The sequence below is a fragment of the Barbatula barbatula genome, assembly GCF_947034865.1.
Source record: "Barbatula barbatula genome assembly, chromosome: 7".
NCBI classification, from domain to species: domain Eukaryota; kingdom Metazoa; phylum Chordata; class Actinopteri; order Cypriniformes; family Nemacheilidae; genus Barbatula; species Barbatula barbatula.
The window spans coordinates 20725473-20735812 of NC_136770.1; positions in this window are offsets into that span (position 1 = coordinate 20725473).

The window sequence follows — 10340 nt, forward strand, 5'->3', positions numbered from 1 at the left end:
ATGAAAATCGGATTCTTTCGAAATCTGTGTCACGACAGCAAGATAAGTTACTCAACTGTAATGCAAACAATTAAAGTCGCATTGGAAACAGAAGGCAGCCTCGTGCGCTCGGAGTCTTTCAACTGAATTTAGTCAGATGGATTAGCACCATGATTGGTTTTCCCTGGTCCACAGGAAAGAGAGTGGGGAACGCAGATAAGAAATGATGCCCCCTCACCTAACATGGGCACAGCTTCCTGCTTATGAGTGACATAAATATTGTGCTCATCTAAGCTTGTGTACACATGGTAGAATGCTGCTTTTGTATCAGGCGTATTTATTTCCCCACTTTTCTTGTTTGTTAGCCCGATGAAGAAAGGTGGGTAATTATAGGTGGGCTCTGAAATCGGAAACAAAAATAACTACAAATACATAATTTGAAAGCACAAAGACTCTGTATGTAATATCTAAAATTGATCTTCGTAAATCACATTATATTACCTCTAATAGACTTTCTCTAAGTCTAATGGACGTGGTCAACCGCTCAAGCTGCTTACACATTTTCTACTGAAATTTGTTCCTGTAGCTCACCAAGAGCATTACATTAGCAGCGCACACATGAGTGAGTAAGTTGCTTTGGATAAAAGCATCTGCCAAATGCATAAATCACAGTTATATACAGTATAAACTCCCAGCAAATCATATGCGAGATATTTTCAAAATGGTGCACTTTTGCAAGATGCACTTCGTTTTATAGTAATGTTGTAGTAAAGTCCCTGACAAAAAATGAGATTCCCACATCAAATCAAACTGGAGTGAAACACAGGTAACACTTTACAATAAGGTTGCTTTTGTAAAGATTAGTAAACTGTATTAGTTATCATGACTGACGATGCACAGATGTCCTTTTACAACATTTTATATTTTATTAATGTTCATTTCAACATTACTTGTACATTTAAAATCAAACTGAAATTAAATTAACTTAAAGAACTGCAATGTTCATGTTGCACAATGCATTAACAAATGGGACCTTATTAAACAATTATTATTCATTTTTATCCCTTGACAAACTCTGTGGATGTTCAAAGATGTTTTCCTCCATGGCATCAGAAGCCATTTATTTGCCAAGTTCTGCAAATTGAGGCCACTGGTGCCTTGTGGGAAAACTAGGGCACATTCCTCACACCATAAACCCACAAATAGAACACTGTAATTGGACAATGTACAGTAGCTATGGTGAAAGATATCCCCCGCCCAGCAGATGCCCACCACCCAATAGTTCATATTTTATATGCATATACATTCTACTGTTTGTGAGGCTTCGCTTTATAAGGGTGCTCTTTTCTGTTTCATCTTGGCTTATCTTATTCATGATACGCCTTACATCAAGATATATATCTATTCAAAGGTCACAAAAACAATTCAAGATTCATTTTGTGTGAAAGATAACCTTCGAGCGCAGTGCAGGTTAACTGATTTTCACTGCCAAACCAAGTCATCGCAAGTAAAGATGAAATCCACAGCATTGCCTCTCATCTCCATGTGTGATGGCACATTTACTCAGACATACAAATTCAATTGAGAAACACCTGCGCCTCAAGATAAAAAATATGCTGCCTCGCTCTTTTCATTTGCATGCTTAATGCAGGCGGCCAAAGTTTTCTAAAGCAGACGACGCTATATAAATAAATAAAATGAGGGTGGCACGCATGTAAAGAACTAGACATGTGAAATTGTGTGAGAGAATTTGAGAGGGAAGGAAAGCTATTTCTATAACGTGGCATTTTGCAAACTTTGCAAACAAAAAATATTCAACACTGTTACATGGTCAGGATGCATTTGAGTTAAACTTAAACAGTATTAAAGAAACAGCGCTCCCAAAAATGAAAATACTGTCATTATTTATATACCAAATGAAATGTATGTATTTAAAGAATGTTTGCCATACAACATAAACATTATTGTTGTGACCTGTCTCTTTAATGATTTTGACATTGCTAACTGTTGTTTACTGGTACACAAAATAACAGCCCAAGCATCTGTTCTCCATGCTTAAGTCACTGCTCACATCAGCAGCACCTACTGTCCCGAGACCCTGTTGTTTTCATGTGCTTAAAGCATATATCTTTTCTTTTGATGAGATAATCTTATGATCATTTTTATTGAATTAGTTTATGTGCAGGAGAGAGCAATACATGTGTGGTTAGCTGTGAATCCGGTGAATTCTGTCTGTTCTGCTTTGGGGGAGGGCTCAGTAGTAAAGGCTAGCTGTGGTGATTAAAGTGATGGAGATTCACCGCCATACCTTATTTAACAAGCAGGGTTGTCATCAGGGTTACTCGGTCACAGTCCATCAGTACTAGAAGGAATATGAATATGCTGATAGGTAATTCCGAAGGACAGATTTGAGACAAAGGTCAGTGTTATTAGACATGTTCAGGGCACCTTTATCCATCTTGTCCCAGGAGGCATCACAGTTGTAGCAGAATACCAGGATGATGTACAGGTTGCAAATGCCCAAGGCAGAGAAAAAGCACAGTTTTCTATGTAGTTTCTTGTTACACATTTAATAAGTCAGTGTGTATTTTTGAAGTATTGAAAACTATTTGATACTATTATTAAATATTAGATACTAATTATTATGAGTCATAACAGTACTTTGTCATTTTGAGAAAGTCAAGTATTATTCTATAAGTATTTTGTTTGTTCGAATTGACAAGCGTGTATGATGAAAGAATTTTTGGCCATGTGAAAACACCTTTGGATTCCTTGACTATAACTGGTAACAGTATAATTTGCATCAGATTTAGATATTAATATTCATATCAAGGATATTACACTATTAAAAAAAGACTTTATCATATTAGTTCTGTTATTAAGAACCCGAAAGATCAGCAACTTTTTCAAATAAAACACCCTTTTGCACAGGCTGTGAGGCAAAACAACACCAGCAGCAAATTTTTCTGCAGCCCACCCATCCCCCAGTGCTCTTGTGGTCATAGTTTGATTAATGGCGCTATCTCTTTCACAAATCTCCACTTCCACCAATACACACTTTAAATCTTATTCATGAGAAAGAACATATCAGTTAAACAACAGGAGATGCGACTCTGAACTTTTACGGCGTATCTCGTGTCGCACAGCATGGTGCCGCATTAAAAAACCATGCAAGTCTATGTCTCGTATTATTGGCGTGAAATACCCCATGCTTCGATATCTCCCGTATAATGTTTCCTGTGATTTAGACGTGAAGCCCAAGCATGCAACACTGATGGAATTTATACGAGCCATTATTCAAATCAGCTGTACCTAAACTACGACGGGAACAAATTATATAAACAAAGACAAAAAATTATAAATGGGGTTTGACCGCTTATGGAATAACAACCACTTTGTCCCTGGGGTTCCCATAAAGAGGGATGTGTTTTCAGGGTATAAGCTACCCTGGAAGAGAACGCCAGCGATGTAGTGAAGGGAAAGAAAGGATGCTGAGAAGAAAGGATGAAGAAGGATAGATGTGACAGCCATGCGGACCTAAAAGTTCATGGCAGTGAAAGGCTCATTGTGTCCAGGGACGTGATATGAAACATGCAGGGGTCTGCTTTTGGTCTGTCTCTTACTCTATGTAAACAAGGATGTACCAGTCACAGGACCAGTATTATACCTTTAATAAAGAAACATTGTCTTTTCTCCTTCATGATAAACATAAAGGGATAGCGCATTTAGAAAATAAAGACATTATTTTAATATCTGTGGTCACCATTTACTATAATTGCATGATAAAAACAGTATGGATATCATGCTATAAATATTTCTCATCGTACACCACATGTAAAAAGACCAAACAGGTTATTTGAAAAGCACATGAAAAAGCGTGAGTATTTACGGACAGAATATTCATTAACGGGTGAACTGTTTCTTTAAGTACGACTGTTAAAAAAACACCCTAAACCAACTCAACCAAGTTAAATAATTGAAACAAGTTCACGTGGGCCATAAACTTGCTTTATTGTCCCGGTCAACCTTCATGCCTGAGCTAAGGACTTGAAGTTGTCTAGCATTACGTTGTAAATCACTCGCAACGGTCATGAACTCCATATGCACGCACAAACAACAACAAAGCCAGCAGGTGTGTGTGAAAGAACCAGCTTTCTCCGATTTTACAGTCTTAACAAGCCACTCCGTATATCTGACCCGTGACCCACGTCTATCAGAACGACAAAGCGGAAAACCTATAAATAACACTCCCGCTGGGACCCATTACATCGTAGGTGGTATAAGACGGAAGATACCACAGCTGATAAAGCCACATGGGTAAAGAAACGCTAAACTTGCCCTGCTAGTATTTGCGTGTGCTCGGCATGGAAAAGGGTGTTTACTGGTTGAGTGCGGTAAAACACCATTAGCCGGGCATCAGTGGGCTGATGAGCATTGATTTGAGAAGCACTATGGGGGGGGGCAAATAAATGGCAAACGAAATTAAGTTCAGCCCGTCAATCTCTCTCCACATGCGGTTAAGCCCTAATGTCACCATCCCACAGCAGACAGCTTTTATGTAATTAGATTTTATTTTTTGCATATGAATTTTTGAACAAATCTCAACATATAGATAAAGTGTGGAAATTGTATCGAAATGAGCTAATTATTAATGATGATTTGATGCACGTGAAGCCATTCTCTCTTTCAGAGTTATGTTAGCGTTCACGTTATAAATCTAGGTTGAGGAAGGATAAGACATCTTTGTGGCTGTCCTTGGCACTACGCTTGCCTTATTGTGCCCAGGGCCAAAAGCGGCGTAATACTCAAGATCCCAATGTTCACATCCTGCAGGAACGGCAACTGTTGTAAGAAAACGCTGCCAAAACTATAATTCAACGCTGTGTTCTGGGAGCAAAACCCATGCTGACCCTGGAGGACCCTTTAGCCTCATTACGCTTTCTTCTGACCGTCCCCGAGAAATCTGTTAAAATGTAACCCAGATTACAATTTTTTTCCTACTTTGCTGTTTATTTGGTGGCAACTGTTTTGATAAATGTGCTGTCAGTTGCATTAAAGGTTATTAGGTGACTGGGAAAAGGGAAGAAGGAAAGTAGGCTCTTGGGTTACTCTGGTAACGATGGGATGGAGAGTGTTGGTTGCTTTCATATTGTATATCCTCTGCAGTGACTGTATATGATTGAACATGTCAGGACTCCTTTGATTTAAAAATAAGCATAAAGGGAAAATTAAACATTTTATCATCGTGGTTACAGCAGGCTGCATGGAACATGATCCCTGAATATTGCATCACCATGTTAGCTTTTTACAAGACAGCACATTGTAGAGACAAACTGCTGTACAGACTCAAGTCGTGCATGGTGTGTTTGGTTGTTATGATGCCGATGTCAGAGTCAACTATGGATATGACATTTACATTTACATTGATTCATTTCGCAGATGCTTTTATCCAATGCGACTTATATTGCATTGTACTATACCCTGTATCGATCTCATGACATTGGCTTGCCAGCACCACGCTCTAACCACTGACCCACAGATACAAGAATTCAATATATATAGAGAACTAAATACAGGTGCCATGAAGTGCAACACAAAATGCAAGATCTCACCTTAACGTTTACACAAAAATCTAAAGTGAGATCCCTTAAGGATACTGTTTCTTGTTTATCTTTTGTTTTTATGCCAAACTGTAGAACTTTGATGTTGTTTGAAACTTAAATGAGTTTCAAGCATGATCGTTCCAGATGAGAAAACTTTGAAGGTTTCAAAAACAGTGTTTTAATTATTTATTATAATGAATTTAAGCAAGCAACATCAAGAGAGATGAAAATAAGATACTTCAGGCTACAAGCAGGAAAACATACTTTCTCTGTATACTAGAAAACTACGGCCCACTACACTGTACATTTAATAATAGAGACACATGCTAAATGAAATAAATAGTTTATTAGACATTTGGATTCATGATTTGTTTGTAGGGTGGCTTACATCTGAATAGCATCTTGCACATTTCTTTATTCTTCTTTGGTTATTTTAGGAGACAAATCATGTACTACGCTCGTTCTTTCTAAACTGGCAAGAGAAAGTACGGAATAAAAAGGAAAGAACGAATTGGTTTTCATTGAGTGACCTGTTCTTTACAGCATCTTAGTCTTTATGAAAGCTACACATATTGCAATTAACCCTAACTAATGCACACCGGTCCTTTACTGCAATCCTACGATACCTCCCTATTTTCCTCAAAGGTTTATCTGTCTGCTTATGACCTGTGTCTAAACAGTTCTCTGCTGCCTCCCAATCATCATCCAGCTGATTAAGTGAATGCGTCACCCTCAAAGCCCAAGCTCCACAGAGACCTGCTGTTGTTTGACTCACCTCAAATATGTCTGCCAAGGTGGCTTTACTTCTTTGTCAGTCATCGTACCGGATGACACAAATGAGATGCGAACAAAACAGTGTTGCACATCCTTTTCCAGCTAATGATTGTTGAGAAGAATGAGCGAGTTTGCTCTCAGCACGGGTGAAAATGTCGGTCTGTCTTTATATGGTTGCGTGCCTACATTGATAGCGAGGCTTTGTGTTGGACTAAATGCGCATGACAGCATAACAATAATCGTTAGACGTTTTGTCAACATCATTTGCATATATTGTTTGGAGTGACAAACATTCATTTGACAACTATTGATATTTAAACTAAACTACGCATTTGTAAGCCCGTTTTCTTTTACAGTTCAACGTTTAGAAAGCTTCCCCAAATGCAAACCCGTTCCCCGCATCGCTTAAGCTGTCATGTAGCGTACATCTCAAAAGATTCTCAAAGGTTATCAGAACCCTTCTCATTTAGAAATGTCATAGATCCAGAACTGTCAACAAATCCAGCTGTAAATTGCACGATGCAGGTGTTTCTCCTACGATCGAAGGTCTCTTAAATGGGACCCTCACTGTGATATGGCACCGCGTGGTGGTAATTGGAGAACGATGCTGTCCATCATACTAATGGGGTCAAAAAACAAGAAAGACCTGCCTACATTTCCACAGCCCATCAGCTATGATTGACACATCGAGCTCCACAGTGCTAGCAAAGCCTCGAGCGGTTTGTATCTGATTCATTACATCCACTAACTGAATCTTTCAAGACTGCTGTGTTTGAAGTTGTTTTCGCTACTCTTTAATGTATTATTTTCCACTGACTGCAGCTAAGCCGGTTACTATGGGCAACCTGTGTCACCTGGGACCCTTGATAGAACTACCAGAGTGTGAGGTTGCCTGTGGCGTAAATACACAGGTACGCCATGCGTACTTGCACAACAGAAGCAGAGGAACGTTTTTTATCTGTGCACAGTGTGTTCTTTTGATGAGCACATTTTTGGGGGCCTATTCAACAACATTGATAAGGGCTGCATTTCAATTACAGAGCTTGTCTGTGAGCGGCCCACCCTCCAACCTTTTAACACGCATACAGAGATGTCATTTAGAGCTATTATCGAGCATTACAGATCCGGCCACTGTGCAGCCACAAACTGAGGGAACGGATAGACAGACAGACAGACAGAAAGACAAACAAAGACAAAATTAGATGCTGTATAAGGACCAGGTCAGAGACAAGCAGAAAGACAGGTTAAAAGACGGATGGAGAGAAATACTGATAGAAAGACAAACAAGACAGACAGAGAAAAATACATTTCGAGGTTTTTAAAGAGACTTTTAGAAAGAAATAGAGACAGTGAAAGAAACAGAACAAAACCAGACATATACAATGTAAAAAAGACAGAAAAACAAAACTGCAAAAAAGACAGACGGAGACAAAACGTTAGAGACTGATTAATAGATTAGAAAGACAGAGACAGAAATAAATAAATAAAGAAAGAACAAACTGGACATCAAGGAAAAACTAGATGGAGACACATACTCATGTTCATCTCTCGCTGGTCTGCATCTAATGCCATTACCATCTCACAACGACACTATAAATAATGTCACTTTTGTTTGGACGATGACAGAAACACAATCGCAATCTTATGACCCCTCCTTCACCTGCTGCATGAGAAGGTTCAGTGCCAGCTCATCCATTAAAACTCACATTCCACTAACTCATTTATGCCACCTTATAAAGGGCACTTGGGCAAGCTCTTCTCCATTCAGATCCAAGTGCTCAACATTCCTCTCACTTGACATGGACATCCTTTGCCAGACCAAAGCGCCCTTTCATTCCAATTGTGTCTTGAAACAGAAGCAACCCTGTTTTGGTCTTGTTAGTAGCGTTCTCAACCAGCCTAATTTGAAGTAGATGCACTTCTGTTTGCATTGCAACTATTTTTGAAGTGCTAACATTGATTTATTTATATTTATATTCTTTTATTTAATTTTTTTCATTTGGCAGATGCTTTTATCCATAGTAATTTACAGTGAATCTAAATCGTAATAAATATTTGATCAGTAGATTAATAATGTAGAATAAAAACTTCTCTAAAGTGTTGAATAATGCAATTAGCAATATATAGTTATTATATCGCTTACGGAAGGCAGAACGACCCCTTTAATCCTGACGGCAGTATAAATAATACAATACGGCATCTGCGCTGTTGTTGGACACTGCTGTGTAATTTACTGTAGCATTAGCAGTGGAGTCACGTCACAAAATTGCCGCTGCGCTTTGAAGTCTGAGTGATACACAGAGCTAAACCACACCTAGCAATACATGCCTAGAAACACCTAGCACTTCATAATATACAGATCACCACCACGTCAATCATAAGGTACCTTTATCACTCAAAGCTAGTACTGTGGTCTTCAGAAATGATCAAAAACACACAGATTCACCCTCGAGCATCCCTTCTGTCCTAAATCTGCAGCTCTGAACAAAGTAAAACGGAGCTGGTCAAGATATGATTTTTATCATATTTCTGGTTTTTATTTAACGGACGGACGTATTTGTTCACTTGGTCTCGCTCCCTGCCAATACCACGAGGGTGGATGATAACAGGTCGAAACAGCCGCATCTACCTGCCGTTATCAAAGGAAGACAGCTGGTGTGAGGAGATACGCTGGGAATTCATAAAGGTCCCGAGCCTGGCGAGATGATTGCTCTCTCCACAGCCTGCGATGAAACCCCTCCTCCCTTCAATCCCTTTCTATGGACATGTGGGTCTGTAAAGGAAATGGAATTTGAGAATGCAGCTGGCAAGATGCGGCTAATATTAAAGAAAACAATAATATCTTCAGAAAAACCAGTGAGAACAGATGGTGGGAGCAAAACACCGGCACCTTTTCTTTTTAGTTAAAAATGGAAAGCTATATTCTCATCAATATCACAATTCAATATGTGAGGAGACTTCAATGCATTAGGTAATCGGTTCAACATCGAAAGAGTGAACGATTATTTGGCCTGATCAATTCTCTCGCTAAAAATGGGTGGAATACTCAATCATTTAAAAGACACCAGTCACTACAGGCATTAACCGGGTCTCACGTGGGCCAAAAACTAGATCACGATCAATACTAGCTGAACAAGCGTGAGGCGAGAGATACAACGATGCACAATTTGCACGCAGCGTCACAGGAATGCGCCAATGAGCGGCTGTTTCTCTGCATGCTGGAATTAAGACAGACAGCACAATCAGCAAACCTGCGAGCTATGAGTGGGGGATGCGATCCCTGGGCTACCAACGAGTTGAAACTCTACAGCCATCATTATTATATCGTCCCAATTTCACGCCGAAGGCCCAGAGACCGTAATGCATCCTTTCTGCAAACACTGCAGTTTCAACCGGCTCATTTGAGACCTTCACACTGCTGCGAATTATCGGCCAGTGGGATGCTCCATCCTCTTAGCCCTCGGTGGTATCTAGGAATAACCACACGAAGGATGCACGCCTATCCCAGAATTGGCCTTTGCTTCTCAACACCATCACCCGCCAGGCATCTTATAGGAGCTTTCATTTATCTTCATTTATGGTGCGGAGAGGGTTGGTTTTGTTTACCGTTCACAATATTAGGCGTTTAGACGAGGAGGAGGGGGGGCCAACGTAGTGTCAGTGTTTAAGCTGGGGGAAGGGAGAAACGCATGGCTTCGCGTTCCCCCAGACTCATAATTACTCTACATTCTTCCATTCTCTTATACTGACAACGGTTCAGAATTAAAGATCCTGGATGCCCACACACAGCATTAACATGGAGATGAAAAAACGGCATCTGCATTTATCATGCTGTCCACAATTCTATTGAAATAGGAGAGAGTCAATACAGCAAGACGACAATACATATTAATGAACTCAAGCGTTATTTGCGCATCTCGCTGACGTTGCTGTGTTGCGTCGCGCACTCTTGAAGATCTCACTAAGGCTTGTACTTGTTTTATC